Source organism: Mastomys coucha, unplaced genomic scaffold, assembly GCF_008632895.1.
Source record: "Mastomys coucha isolate ucsf_1 unplaced genomic scaffold, UCSF_Mcou_1 pScaffold20, whole genome shotgun sequence".
Classification (NCBI taxonomy): Eukaryota; Metazoa; Chordata; class Mammalia; order Rodentia; family Muridae; genus Mastomys; species Mastomys coucha.
In genome coordinates, this window is record NW_022196903.1 from 82,251,983 (window position 1) to 82,267,767 (window position 15,785).

The window sequence follows — 15,785 nt, forward strand, 5'->3', positions numbered from 1 at the left end:
GAAGAAGAAGAAGAAGAAGAAGAAGAAGAAGAAGAAGAAGAAAGAAGATGGAGAAAGCACAGACATGCTTCTTTCCATGACTCCACAACCACGGTAAAGTTACATTGGGCTCAGTGAGAGTGACATGATAACCTACCACAGAACAAGGATATCAGTATGCAGTGTAGCATGGTCTCTGCCTTTGCTTCTCCATCTCTTGCTATCATGTTGCACGCTATCTGCTTTTCCTAATAATGAAGAGGAAAGAGAGAACAAACCATATATAGGAGGAGACCACTGTTCTTAGGGAGAAAAAGCAAAAAGGGGGAGAAATAAAACTTTATTTTCATGTACAAAATTGTGAAAAGTGTATAAGCTACATACCATTGGCTGTGGCTAGTAGAAAACCTAGTTTGGATTGTTTAAGTTTAAAAAAGATGTGACATTACCAAGTTGACTAGAAGTCTAGAATAATGGCTGACTGCAGAACGGGGTTGACCAGAAGTCCCAACTTCATGTCTCTCAGCATCCAGAGGATGAGACACCCTTTTCCCAAACACTTGCCACCAGCACTTCCTCTTCTGTTCATGACTGACTTGTCACAGCCCTGGAGTCAGGAAGCAGTAATTGTACCCCAGGAGAGAGAGGGTACAGAATGCCAAAGTACACTGTCTCTCTATGGTCTCCTGGGAGTTCCATGAACCCATTAAGCAAAGAGCCGAAGAACTGATGTAGCCATGTTGGCTCCATCTTTTTTGGAATCCTCAGGCTGGATGTGGAGGGGAGGTTCTGAAGGAACACCATGGCTGAGGCCAGGGATGAGGGAGTATACTTGCTGAACTGGGACCATGAGTCCTTTCCCTATGGGGAATTCAGAGTCGAAGGTAGATAGACTCCCACAAATCCCCTAGAGATGTTCTTTATTCCAAGCTGCGCGATAAATGGTCAATGTGACTTCTTTGTGGGTGGGAACAAATTAAAGAGGATATCTCATGGAGGCTTCAGAATCATTTTAAGTGGAATCTAATCCTTCCAGCATAAAACAAAACAAAACAAAACCCCAACAAATTCATGGCACTGGATGTGACTACACTGGTTTCTGGGGACATGGAGGCAGGCAAGGAGGAGTTCCTGCTCTCCAGGGATCCACAGGCAAGTCAGCAGGACCCTAGTGATATAACACAGTGTGGGATGGTCTTGCACTAGCTCCTGCACGGGGTGTCCTCCATCTGTCTCTGTTTGTGGGAGGCTCTGGCTACAGTGGTGCTGAGGATCTGCTGCCTGGGTGCCAACTTGCAGAACCAGGCAAGGGACTTTACCTCTGTGTCTTGTTCACTGGTTTCTCCAAGTGTGCGCATGCGCGCGCACACACACACACACACACACACACAAACACACACACACACACACACCACCTAGCAGAAATAGCATTGGAACCTCCTTTGTAAAGATATTGGGATGACTGAAAGTGTGTAGCTATTTGAAACAGTAACTGGTTGTTCACTGAATAGTCCTTATCATTGCGATCATGGTTTTGATAACAGCATTCTAGAAGTATGGAGTGGCGGCATTTCCATCACATCACGATACTGTTGCTCCCCACTGGAAGCAGTAGGCCGGGTTCAGCTTCCCATCACATGGCCCAAGTAGGGTGGAGTATTCAGAAAGACCTTATGAAATATTAAGGAAAATAAAACAAAACCTTGAATACAAAAAAGTATACAACGTGTTCCACTTAAAACAGATCTTACACTGTCCGCTTGGACCCCAGGCTTTGTCTCTGCTGCTCTCCGGAGGCTGAGCCACCAGAAAGGCTCTTGGCTTGGATTCCTACTCCCTTCTTCCATTCTGTGTCCATGTGGACAGCATCAGCAAAGACCCATGGTTTGGGCCTCTTGGCACTCTGTCACTTGCTGCAAGCCAACGACATGGTTTTAACTTCCCTTCCTTGCCAAAGCTTCTCCACCTGGTTTTATTTCTGGATTCACAGTTTTCACTGCTCCCAAGGCAAATTGTTCATAGCTTATGCAATGAATTATGTTACCTTTCAAGAAAGACCTGATTTATGAAACACAAGCCCAATCAATAACAATATCTACTCCCACAGTGCCCACACAATAGAAATGCTACTGGGCCCTCAGCTAACAATTGGCTCAGATCTGAACCTATGAAATTTATCCTTGCGGGTATTCTCTGCTGGGTGTCTTGTGTGGCATTTAGTATCAGATGACCCAAAAGAGTGGTTTAGACAGGGGTAGTCATCTATTTTATTTATGTGTCTAAGGGTTGTAGGGACACCTGAGAAGGCTGTGCTTGGTCTTATGAGGCTGTAAGCAGTTGGCAGTAGGGCTGTTATCCTGGAGTCTCTTGACTCACATATATGGCAACATGCCTGAGAACAGTGGAGAGCTGGAAGCCTCAGCACCTCTCTGTCTCTCTTCTTGTCACGGTGATCTCTACAGTCTGGCCTTCTCACTACAGCCAAACGTGTCCTCCCATTCATCTGTGAGAGACCACTTATTGCTTTTCAGTACTACCACATGGGGATGAAGGAAAACTACTGATGCCCACGTTAGTGAAATGCCACCATTTAAAACCAGTAGGAGAAACTTCACTGAGGCATCCAGCATGCAAAGCAGAGCTACTCTTTGTAAGTCTAGTGCTTTGCTACAGTTACTCTCTGGGATGTTTCCCAAAGGCCTGTGTGACAAAGGCTTGGCTCCCAGTCCATGGAAATACTGGGGGCCTCGTGGAAGGAGTAAGATCACTGGCAGGGAGTATTGCCTTTGATTGCATAGTAGGTCCCCCTCTGTTTCTTTCTTTGCTTCCATGAGGTGAACAGTTCCACCATACTACACTGCCATGGGCCGAAGAGTGATGGGCCCAGTGATTATGCACTGAAACCAGAAGCCAAAATAAGCCTCCCTTCCTTTTAAGTTGCTAATCTCAGGAGTTTTGCTTATTGTGATAAGAAACTGGATAATATAGGTTCTTAATATCTGTGTGCTACTCCCTGAGGAATTGGCTCAGTTGTCTCCCTTGGGGGCGTGGCTGGCCCTCCTAAGCATTTGGGACAGGCAGTGAGCTTAAAGGAAGCGGGATATCAAGGCCACCAAGATGGCCTCTGGCTACCTGAAATCCAGATTCAACACGTTTGGTATAAACTCATAAAAATGTGTCCAGCTCTCTTAAGTGTCTCTTCCTTTGAAAACCAAAGGTGACAGTGGACTTGCTCTGTGGTTCTTGTGGCAGATATTTTACCAGCAAGTCTTTAGAGTGCAATTTGCCACACAGTGATACCTCCTAAAATATTAGTTATCATCAATATGCATTCAGGATCTGAGAATTTTTGCCATAAAGTATAGAGATTTTATTGACAAGATTTTGGCCTGATGTCCCCAACTCTCAGAAAACATTGATGCTGGGATGCATGAGTAGACATAAATAGAGAGAAGAATGAAAATGTTCAGATTGGCTTGACACAAAGACAATGCTCCTTTGGCAATTAGAAGCTATAAAAAGCATGAGAGCAGCGTTCATCTTCTCAACACAGTTCCAAAACAACGTGGCCCAAGGATAAATTACAGTACGGACAAGCAGTAAGTGCCACAGAGTTCCTTTGCACAGCTCCATGGAAGTCTCAGGGATAAATGAATTTTTTTTTCCAGTGGGAAAATTTGCCAGGCAGGAGTGGTCTCCTGGCAGGAGTGTCTAAAAGCCAATTGCCAAGACTAGAACAAAAGCCACCATTTTACCATTTTAAGGCAATATCAAGGTTGAGATTTGCAGCTGTTATCCTGTCTAAAAGAAAATACAGGCCCCTTGCTAGGAAAAAATGGAATGTAATTATGTTATCATGAGCTGGGGTTGGGGAGGGAGGCAAAGAAAATTTGTCATGCAAAGGATGATGGATGCTGTTTTGTCAATCGAAACTGCTGGAATGCAGCAGTATCGCCAGGCTGCATAATTAGTCTTTTTCTTCTTCTCTTCCAATCTGGCAAGCGGAAATGCAGAAAGGCACTACATCCTTTGGCTTCATATTTCCTCTCCACATAATTATGCCAGGTCTATAGAGTGGATCATAAAGTCATCAATTTTGAAGACTAAGCAGATATTCCACTTTGAAGCAGAAAGCTGTTATTCTCTTGAGTAAAGATTTCCTTCTGCTGAAGTACATTTTGCAAATTACTTGGAGGTGTTCTTCTAGGGTCATCGTGGCACTAGCCAGATAACTGTCCTAGGGTATGAGGCTTCCTGGTGATGAGGATTTTGCTTACATTGAGTCAGTGCTAATCACGTTGTAAATCATGATTTATGTTGGTTGTAGTTAGAAGCCTCAGCTCAAAGCATTAATCAAGGAGACTCAATCTGATGTTTGTTCTTCTGCAAGCAATGTGGTCTGGTGGCAAGAGTCAGATCATCTTCATAGAGGCAGAAGGGGGAGCCGGTTTCACACAGGATTTTGATTCCATACAGTTTCAAGTTAATAACTTTATAATTAGATTAGGAATCAGAGTGGTGATTCAAATATTTTAATTTAGACAAATTAGTTGAAGCATTTGCTTTTAATTTTAAGTAATAAGGGATTAAATATTTCTAACTTAATAATCATCAATAGATGGAGAATATATTTGTATGCCACAGTTTAAAAAACAATTCTCTAGTAGTCATGCCTGAACTATTTCGTTTAATGGCAAGGACAAAGACCTGAAGTGGCTGTGTGTTTCAAAAGCTACGATGGCTGCATTGGCTGATGAGAGATGGAAACTTGGGGACAAGTTCAGTGTCCCCGGAACAGCAGGGCACCTGGCTTAGACAGTGGTGATCAGTCAGAAGCAACGGGACATCTTAACTGGACAGAGAGGGAAGATGTAAGAGCAACCACAGTTGGCAAATCTTTGGGTGTAAGACTGGACACGTTTGTGTGTGACTTCAGTCCAACTAATATTTTGGTTTGCTACCATTTTTTCACTAAGTCACCACTGCACTTAGAAATTGTTATGATCTGGACTCAGACTCTGAGTGTCAAGTGATCTTTATTAACACAGTATTTACTGAGGGCTCTCCTGCTGTGCTAGGTACGTATCTGTCTGTTTAAAGTACAGACCTGAGGGAATCAAATCACCACAATTGATTGCTTTTAATGCAATCACACTTTGTGTTGTCTCGAACACTTTTACATATAAAAACATTGCTTCAAGAACTTAAAGGTCTAAAGATGTGGAAGATGGACCACAACTGTGAATTAAAAAACATTGCTCTCCCCAAACTGATTCATAGATTTAATATGACCCCACCAGAAGCCCAGAAAAATCCTAAGGCAAAAGTTGATGAGTGAATTCTCTAACTTTCATGAAATGGAAAGACCACGGGTCCCCAAAACAACCTTAAAAAAGTAGAGCTGAAGATCAAAAGATAACATGGCATGGGAGTGGAATGAAACGGAGTAGAACACAGAGAAGGTGATCACCAGGGATCTCTATCATTTTGCAAACATCATGGAGGGCTACCCAAAGCTAAGGTGGCTACAGTGTCACTAGATGACCAGGTACAACACTGTCACATATGTAATTTACTGTTATCCTAAACATGTCTTTAATGGCACATGACTGGCCAGCTTTAGACTTTTTATAACAGGTCATTGGAACCTAAAATCTATTAAAAGGCAAGAGACTTAGACACTTCAAAAGAACTAAAAATGGACAATGGCACAGTAAGAGATGTGTGCCTCATTAGTCAGTCACCAGGGAAACGCTGCTTAAAGCCATGACGAAGTGTCATTATCAGAATAGCTTATAGAGGAAGAAGGACAACACTGATCAATGGTGATGCATAGCTATACTCCTTTCTTTTGAGAGAATAAAATGAAGCAACCATTTTGGAAGAATGATGGTTTTCCATGAGTTGAAATATATTCCAGAAATTTCACATCCAATTCTCAACCAAGTCAAACAAAAAAGCACGTGTTGTCAAGAGGACTGCTATAGTTTGTTCTTGGATGTGTTGAAGGCTTGGATCCCAGCCTCTGGTGCTTTAGGGAGGTGACAGAGCCTTTAACAAGTGGAGTCTAGTGTCATTGGCACGAGTCTTTCAAGGAGATCAGGATCCAGTCTCTTCCTCACTCTCTCAGCTGTGATATGAATGGCTTTGCTCAACCACAATGGCCTGAAACAATAGAGTCAATCAATCATGGGCTGCATCTTTCAAAGCTGTGAACAACAACAAAACCCTCTTATATTAATAAGGAATTACTTTAAGCCGGGCAGTGGTGGCACACATCTTTAATCCCAGCACTTGTGGAGCAGAGACAGGTGGATTTCTGAGTTCAAGGCCAGCCTGGTCTATAGAGTGAGTTCCAGGACAGCCAGGGATATACAGAGAAACTGTCTCAAAAAACAAAAACAAAAACAAAAACAAAAAACAGCAACAACAAAAACAAAAAAAAGAGAAAGGAAGAAAGAAATTACTTTAATTCTTGGTTATGTAGACAGAAATCTAAACAACTCAAAGGCACATTCAGAATAGTAAAAAAACTAGAAACAGCACAAGTCTAACAACAGAACAACAGGAACTGCTTGCGGCATGTCCATACCATGGAATACTACTAAGTGGTGAAAAAGAACCAAAGCACAGATATGTCTTGAACCTTGAAATACATAAATGAAAGCAGCTAGGTACAGAGAGCACACCGTGCAGATGAGATTCTGTCAGCAGAGGGCTCTAGGACTTGTAGTGAAGGCTGATCTGTCAGCTGGGTCAAGAGAGCTCTGGGCTAAGGGAGAGGCCTGACTAGCTACTGATAAGGTGGGCAATCGAGATTTCTCAAAATATACTAAATTGCAAATTCAGTTGCAAATTCAGGTCGTGATTTCATCGTATGTAAATTTTATGTCACTAAGATACTGAGAGAAGATGGGTATGGTGGCTGGACTGTGGCCCAGGCAGATGGGTCTCTGGGAATTTGAGGCCAGCCTGGTCTATTTATAATAGTGAGTTCCAGGCCAGCCTGGGCTACATAGCAAAACAAAGCAACAAAAACCTTGAAAGAACCTCTTGAAATCATATAATCTCAGTAATATTTACCTAAGCAAAGGTATATATGTCTAAAAGGGCCAATTAAACCCACATTCATAATTTAGGAAGTGTTAACAACTACAATTTTACACAGTAAAACAATTAAAATATAAATGTGACCAAAACTTCATTTCAAGAAAAAATTGTAACCTTTATCATTACACATCTGCAACTGTGTGGGTGTGCTGTGTATCGCCTTGGACAGCTGACTCCTCAGTCAACATTCCCCAGCTCCCTGCTCATTCCTGACTGTGAGGTCCCTTCTCTACGGTTCCCACCTGTTGTCTTTACTCTTGCTTCCTTCTCTTCACACTGCCCCTATTCTTGGGACAAGGGCTTAGTACCAGCACAATCTGCTAGCATCAGAGGTGACTGACATTTTCAGGTAGTCTGATGTCACAGTCCAGCACACCATGTGATGGGCAGGCTCCCCACAGTTTGCCCAGCTTGGGTCTCATACCTGCCATACACATCTAGCTGTAAAGTTGATTCCTCATTCCCCCTCCCTCAACTCTTCCTATACTTGCTAAGATCTCCAACCATCCTCAATTTTGCAGCTTCTGTTCCTACCAATCCAGCCTGGACACTGAGGTCTAGCTTGTAACATGTCAAATGGTCACTCAGGCATTGTGCTGATGGGAGTTTTAAGCTACCAGTCTCCTTTTCAGCTACTTCTGCATGAGAGATACACAACATTCTTAGAGTGTCCTCTGATCTAAAGAAAAGTGAAAGGCGAGTACAAATATGCGGCTTTGGAGGGAAAGAGTAGGCATTCTTCAGAATGAAAGCTTGCTCATCTCTGCTAGACCGTGGAAGGGCCATTTGCAGGGCTCTCTTTGCTATGTGGAGAAGCACAGAGGAGCAGGACACATCCCTGTGAAGGTGAGCCTACCAGTACTAGTCACTAAATGAGAGTTTGAAAAACAGCAGTGTTCATACCCCTGAGAAGAGCTGACCCCTCAACCCTCCAGCAGGCTGTGTGCTGTCCTACCTAACTTAAACCCCCCCCCCCCAACCTCAGATAGACAAGGAGCAGAGGAGACCCATATCTCCACGGGAGCAGAGATAATAGATTGGAGCATATGACTTTCACCATGAATATATGCAAGCTGCAGAGAAATAATGGAAGGTGAGGGTGTAGCTCAGGGATGGAACACCGAACTAACACACACACACACACACACACACACACACACACACACACAGAGGCAGGGACAGGGAGACAGAGAAGAAGATGGGTATGCAAATGCAGGCCCACATCGGCAGGGATGTACACAGAACTGTATGGAACCCTGTCTGGGGGGAGACAGAACCCAAAGAGCAGCAGAAAACTTCCAAGTGTGTTGTGCAATATGGAAGAACATCAAAGAACGAACTCAGTGAAACTGGCTGCGTTCTGACGAGAAGATACTAAATGGCGGTGTTTCTGTTCTGATATGTAACTTAGGCATATGTAAATCAAGCGGGCGTGACTGACAATCTGACATCTGATGCAGAGGGAAGGTCCAGACCCAATTCCAGAGGAAGCTATGAGACCGAGGTGAGGGAGTGGATAAGCGGTAACGGGGAGCCAGCCCAAGGGTAAACAGAGTCCGACCTGTGGAACTCACAACACTGATCGTGCACAGGTGGAGAAGACTGAAAAACAGTCTGTGTAAGGCACACTTGTGCTCTGGAGATTTTCACACAGAAATCAATCTTTCTGCCTGGCTAGGTTGTGGATGTTCTCCAGGCATTGGTGCGTATAAGCAAGTATTTTCTGACTTCAGTGTTCCTGGTTTTGTGCATGCTTATGATTGAACTGTATCCCTGGGCCCCCTTTTGTTTTTTGAGACAGGGTCTCACTAAGTTGCCCAGGGTGGCTTGAATTCATGATTCTCTTACCTCAGTCTCCTGAGCACTTGAGATTACAGGCCTGTACCACCAGGCCTTGTCCTAAGGGGAAGAAAGTGAAGTCTGAGAGAATTAGGACCAGGGTGTTCAATCAGAAAGGAAACTGGATATTGATTATGACGAAGAGGCATAAGACATACTGCATATGGTGCTTCTTATTAAAAAAAAAAAAACACTTGACCATAAATAGAACCAATGATGAGATTTAACTTCCTTTTTAAATTTAGCAATGTAGAAAATGTAGTGCAAACACCAGTGTTGTGTAATATAAACAGAAATGTTGAAGTCATATAAACACAGACCCAAACTAAGCAACTGGGAAAAATGTTTATGAAACTAAATGTAAATGTTAAAAAAATAATTGACAGAGTGAAAACTTAGAATACAGCTCACAAATGCTACTCAAGGCACTAGACATACAAAATAAACCCAGCAGGCAGGAACTACAGTAAGACTTGAGACATGGCAGACAGAGACCTGCATCAAGTCAACCCTTAGCTTTATAACCTTAGAGAAGTCTTTCAGGACCAACATATGATTAAAAAACATTTTTTCTTAAGTTCAGCAACTCTCCAATTTCACACATTTTTATTTTGCTCTTAAAACCAGGTACGAAAAACAAAAACAAATGCAAACCCTTCTATTTCATTGTGTATATTATCTTCAGAGGTATAATAACACCCACTCAATGTTTACAACTCTTTTCCTTGATGGGGTGTTCTGGGGGTTTGTTTGACCTTTGTTTTCATTTGAAATGTTTTAACCTTGTTTTGTTTTTCACTTTATGAGAATGTAATTTTTTTATTTTATAAATACTTTAATAATATTTGGAGCAGACCATAGAGAAGAGAGCAGCCACACACATAGCAGCCACAGCAGCCACAGGAGGACAGAGGGCTGTTTCACAGGGACAGAGAGGAGTCGTGTCCTGACTCTGTTGGGACATGTTAAATACAGTGTAATAAATCCACGGAGTTAGTTGGTGAATCTTGATAGGAAATAAAAGGCTAAGTGTTTGAAAAATAAGCTAAAATGTTGTCTCATAGATCTTTAATACTTTAAATTTTTAAGAGATTTAAAAGGAGAAAAGAAAAAAATTAAGCAGTGTTTGATACAGGAAGAATTTTATATTAACTTAGATGAAAATTAAAATGGCAGGATTAGGTACTTGAGGGGCTGGAGAAATGGCTCAGTGGCTCTGGCTCCTCTCCAGACTCGACCTGTGCTCAGTTCCCAGCAGTCACAGGGCACTCAATCACTGGGACTCCAGGGGGGCCTGACACACTCTCTGGCCTCCAAGGGTATCTACATGCATGTGGTGCACATACAGACAAGCAGGCATACACACATACACACAAATAAAAAATAAGTAAAATTGCAAAAGTGATTGACTATTGAAATTTTAAATAAAGTTACAGACAGTCGAGAACCATCTGACAAGTGCTGGGAAGCAGCCCTTGGTCCTCTGCAGGAGCAGCAAATGCCCTTAACTCTGAGCCATCTCTCCAGCCTCTAAGAAATGTCTTTTCCCTTGATGTATATTCCATATGTAGTAAACGAAAATAACAGAAAGCCCTGTTTTTTTTTTTCTTTTTGGGAATAAGTTCCTTTACAGACTAGGCTAAAAATCAAACTGTAGTCACTTCTACATAAGGCCCTCATCACTAAAATAGAACAAAGCTGTTTATCTGACCTCGCAGAAACCAGTATTAGACAGAGAGCAGCCCAAGTGCAGAACAGATCAGTTCAGCTGTCAGATCTTGAAGTCCTGTGTTCACTGAGCAACTACTTCCCCCATTGTCCCGCCCTGGCCCATCCCCACCCCTTACAAGGAAAGTCACTTTGAGGCAATCAGGTCTTTAGCATTTTGTTTCTTCTTTTCCAGCCTTTCTTTTGTAAAACTCTTTGTAAAATTCCTTTGTTCAGACTTGGAACACCTATCTGCCGTATGCAATAAAGAGCTGTCCAATTCTGAATTGGAAATATCTTCAAACTAAACTATAATTCTGTCCTTTGGACCCCTCTTGTTATTTTATTTGTCAAGGTTTAGTGGTTATTTTTTATCTGTTCACTTGGAATTGTGAATAAGCTTCCTGTGTCTCATTTATGTAAATATAAAACAAATATCTTTTCTCTGGATGGTTAAGTGATCCTTTTAGAAGGAAAAAAATACGCCCCTCCCCCACCCCGCCCCTCCCCGAGGTAGTGATCTCCATTTATTTTGTGGTGATCATAGACTAGAAAAGAAACATACCTTGGTGCATAATAGATGCTGAATGGAAACTCGAATAAACACACCCGTTAAGGAAACCTACCAGTAACCCCACTGGTCCACAGAGGCTAGGACAGAGTGCTTGTGATCAAAATTTTGTTTGTAGGAAGTGGTCAGGCACAAAGTATTCGTCAACCTAAGGCTAAAGAATGGGAGGAATTTACATTTGAAATGCAGCTGCCAGGACTGGGGGCTTAGCTCACTAGAGGCTGTAAGTTCAACTCCCTGCACAATAAAATAAAATGAAAACTAACAGAAAAAAACATAGCTTTCTGCTCCAGGTCCTACAGATCCAAAGTGAAGAAGAACCTGCACTCCGTGGACCTAGGCACCTCCGCGGGCCTAGGCACCTCTGCTCACACTGCAGATGAATCTCCACTCTTCTGCAGCTTATCCTTTCTTTGTTTCTTTGTTTCTTCCTTTCTTTTTTTCTATTTACTTATTTTCCTTCTTGCCCCTGCTGTTTCTCCTGGGTCACATTGTAGCTGGCACTCTTAGCTATAGTCCCCTTTTGCAGAGCTTATTTGCTTCGTTTACTACAACTCCAGAGCAGATTTTCAAATATAGATGATATGGGCTAATTAGTTGAGTCCCTGTAACTTTGGGAACATCTTTCTTGGGAAGTCACATAGTAGTAAGACATGTGGCTGGGTCTGGAGTCTTAGGACTTTGAAACACTGCTCACTTGTCTTAGAGGTTCTGATGATCACACCTTTACTTACTTTGATCTGTTGGATTCTTCCAAGTTCATTTTTTTCTTTGTCTTATCTTTGGACATTATCTTATCTTACAGGTCTGAACTTTTTTGAGGGGGCAGAGAGGACTTTCACATTGGTTGGTTTTTATCTCATTTTTGGTACAATTTACAACATTGTCCCTGTTCTAGTCTGATTATACACGTGCTTAATGACAGAAAGGGTCTGGGATAAATACATTAAAAAAGAGGAAAAGCTGTGAAACTGAATGGCACACAGTAGGCCTTATGGGGGAGAAGTGTATGAGAAACTAAGTGGCACGCAGTAGGTCCTATGGAGTGTGTGTGTGTGTGTGTGTGTGTGTGTGTGTGTGTGTGTGTGTGAGATGTGAAGTAAGTAAGGAAATGCAACAGAGTGTCAGCTGCAGCTCTTCAGTCATCTTAGTCTTTTGCTCTGTGCTTGAGGATGCGCGTGAACTCAATGTAGTTGAAATTCCCCCTTTTGTCAATGGGGGCCTCTCCCTGTACAGCTCATCCACATCCTCGTTGGTGAAGCGGTCGCCCGTGGTGGTCAGCAGCTCCTTCAGGTAATCCTCCTGGATAGTGCCTGTAGCTTCCTCATGGAAGCAAGCGAAGGCGTTCCTGATGACGTCCTCGGTGTCAGTGCCGTTCAGTTTCTCTCCAAACATGGTGAGGAACATGGTGAAATTGATGGGACCCGGGGCCTCGTTCATCATGGCGTCCAGGTAGGCGTCGGTGGGGTTCTTCCCCAGAGAAGCAAGCATGTCATGCATGTCCTCCTTGTCAATGAAGCCATCCCGGTGCTGATCGATCATGTTGAAGGCCTCTTTGAACTCTTGTATCTGGGACTGGTTAAACATGGCGAACACATTGGACGTTGCGCGCTGAGGGTGCTTCTTGGTGGTCTTGCTCTTGGCTTTTTGCTCAACATGGTGGCGGTTCAAATCTGACCCGATGCTGCACACACAAGAGGATCTGATCGGCGACTCAGGTCTGAACTTTTACAGAATATGTCTGCAAGTGATGTTTCAGAAAAATAAATAAATAAATCCTGTTTGTCCATCGGGCTTTAGATGAAGATTTAGTCATGAGACCTTGAGCAGAGGGAATACTGCTGCCACATCCTTAGGCCAGGGGCCAACAGACTATGGGAAAGGGGAGGATTTGGGATAGTGTTTGGGTTTTTGTCTATTGTAGACATTCCATTGTGATTTGAAGGCGGCCATCATAAGATATGAGCAGAGGACTATGCCTTGGTCTCAGGAGAACTTTAGCTATATGTAGCTGGACTTCGGTTACTTTGTGTGTTCATCTTTCTTCCACCCTTCTCTACCCCTTTTCTTCCACCATTTCAAACCCCTAACACTAGATAAGAGAAAAAAGAATAAAAAGGCCATGGATCGACATCATAGTTAGACTGCTTCCTGATGATTAGGGGAATCAAGTTCCTTGGTAAGTTTGATCTTGGCCATCAGGATACCTAATTTCTTGTTGTTGTTGTTGTTTTCTTTGAGCATGATTAACTTAACAAACCTCGACCAATAATCAACAACAACCAACAACCCACCCCCTGTCATGGGGCCTTAGCATTTATATACCCCCTGAAAAGTCCCCAAAATTCCAAATCACACAATCGCTGAAAATCTCTGCCGTTGGCAAAATCACTCCCCCAAACGAGGCAGAGCATAGTCAGCTGCCGTGGACAATCTGAAGCAGCCCCACGACCCACAGCTGAGATTAAGATGAAAACATTCTCGTAATAGTTCTATGTTTTTAAAAGAAACCAAAATTCCAAAATTGTCACTACAGTGACGGGCACTGATGTTTGAATCTCCAGCGTTTGGGGGATGTAGTTCACATTTTACACTCACTCTTCGTTTGGTTTTCCCAATTGTAGAATTCTAGGGCTACTTGCAGTTTACTGGCTGTGCATAAGCAGGTGGAGAGTGCGGCTGATCTGCAACCTAAACTCTGCTAACCCCACTGCCCGGTGATAGAAGGCCTCACACAGTATGTTCCCACAGAAAGTCACCGTCTAATATACTTATTATATTTATTCTCCATGTCCTTTCTTCCCTCAGCAACAACCTGTTTCCTTCCTTTTAGTTCCCAGAAGGTAGATGGCCTTCCAAAGAAGCAGCAGACATATAGGCTGAGGCTGCATCTAGGCCTGCTTTGGTAGCTCTCAGGAGGAGCTCCAGGGTTATGGACTTGACCTCCTGCTTTGGTGTTCACATACATAGATTTTCAAAAACAATTGCAATGAATAAGACACAGAGGGGCTAGAGAGATGACTCAGCAGTTTAGAGCGTATGCTGCTCTTGCAGAGGACCCCAGTTCTAATCCTAGCACCCACATCAAGTGCTAACCAGTTCCTGTAGCTCCAAGGGATCTAATGTCTTCTTATGACCTCCATAAGCACTGCTTTCATGTATACAGACTCATGCACACATGCACATATGTGAGAAATGTGGGTGTTATTTTTTTTAAGGTTGTTAGCTTACCAAGGACAAATAGTCCATAAATCTTCCCCATTTTTATTCTTCCACATCTTGTAAAATTTCTATGTCAATCTCTTAATCTCCCTTACCTGATTCCACCTCCATCCCCAGAACTTGATGGCCTGGGACAGCCAGCTCTTTCTCCCTTTCCTTCAATTCCTTTAAAACTAGCCAATCAAGAAAGCCTCAGAGCTAGAGAGACAGCTTAGTGGTTAAGAGCACCTGTTGCTCTTGAAGAGGACTTAGGTTCAATTCCCAGCGCCCATGTGGTGGTTCACAAACACCCCTAACTCCAGTTCCAGGAGATCTTATGCCTCTGACCTCATACATGGTACATAGTCATAGATATAGTCAGATTACTTGAACATAAAATGCACAAACCTAATAAAAAAATTTAAAAATAAAAAAAGACTGTGAAGTTGGATCCCTAGCCAATGAAGAAAAAGACACAGTCCTTAGAATAAATTAAAAAAAAAAAAAAACAAGTGAATTTCCTACGCCGGTATGCTTGCTTACCCAGTCTGGGTCGTGGCTCACGTTTTCAGAAAGCAGTTGCCTTGTGGAGTCGCTTTCCTTTGTTCGCATGCTCCTTTGTGTGACGCTGAGATAGTGTTTTGTGTCTAACCCACATAATTAAAGATGAAATCTTTTAAAAAGTCTAAGAGAAAAGGGACACAAAGATCTATGTAAATGCTGATCGTTGAGAAATTACTGTCAGAAGCACATCTCTGCGGAGCCCGACTTAGTAACGAAGCTGATTGAGTCACAGATCCTACTTCTAGGAGGTTACCTATAAGCCAAACCGTGTGGCTGTCTCTTGATGTGACATGGGGAGTCTTGTTTTTCCTGGGGAGTCTAAGTCTGTTCACCCCAGGTAGAGAGGGTAGAGGCAGATCAGAGGAACAAATCCACCCATTTCGCTTGGTGACCAATGAGTTTAACTGGGTTAAAGAGAGATGGTTATACAGTGAAAGAATTTCCTTCCCATTCCCCTGCAATAGTACACACACACACACACACACACACACACACACACACACACACCACACATAGATAGATAGTTAGGTAGATAGATAGATAGATAGATAGATAGATAGATAGATAGATAGATAGATAGATCGCCTCAGGGAGGGGGCAGGCTTTGGCATGTGGACCTTTCTGCTTCCACAGGGAATGTGAGTGGACTCTCCTTTCAGATGATCAGAGCTGCTATGATCTCAAGCTGGTAATGCTGCATCATGCCCTGAGGATGGAGTTTCACAGTACTTGGCATTGATGGGCAATGATCCACAACTCCCCATGGATAGCAAAATCCACAGCCCTTCATGCCTTCTAGTGGTGTAGTATTTGT

The 15,785-nt window shown here is 42.9% G+C and overlaps 1 pseudogene; it reads right to left on the reverse strand.

Moving 5' to 3' along the window:
* Positions 1-12,344: 12,344 nt before the first annotated feature.
* LOC116098233 lies at positions 12,345-12,839 on the reverse strand (annotated as a pseudogene).
* Between the last annotated feature and the right edge of the window lie 2,946 nt (positions 12,840-15,785).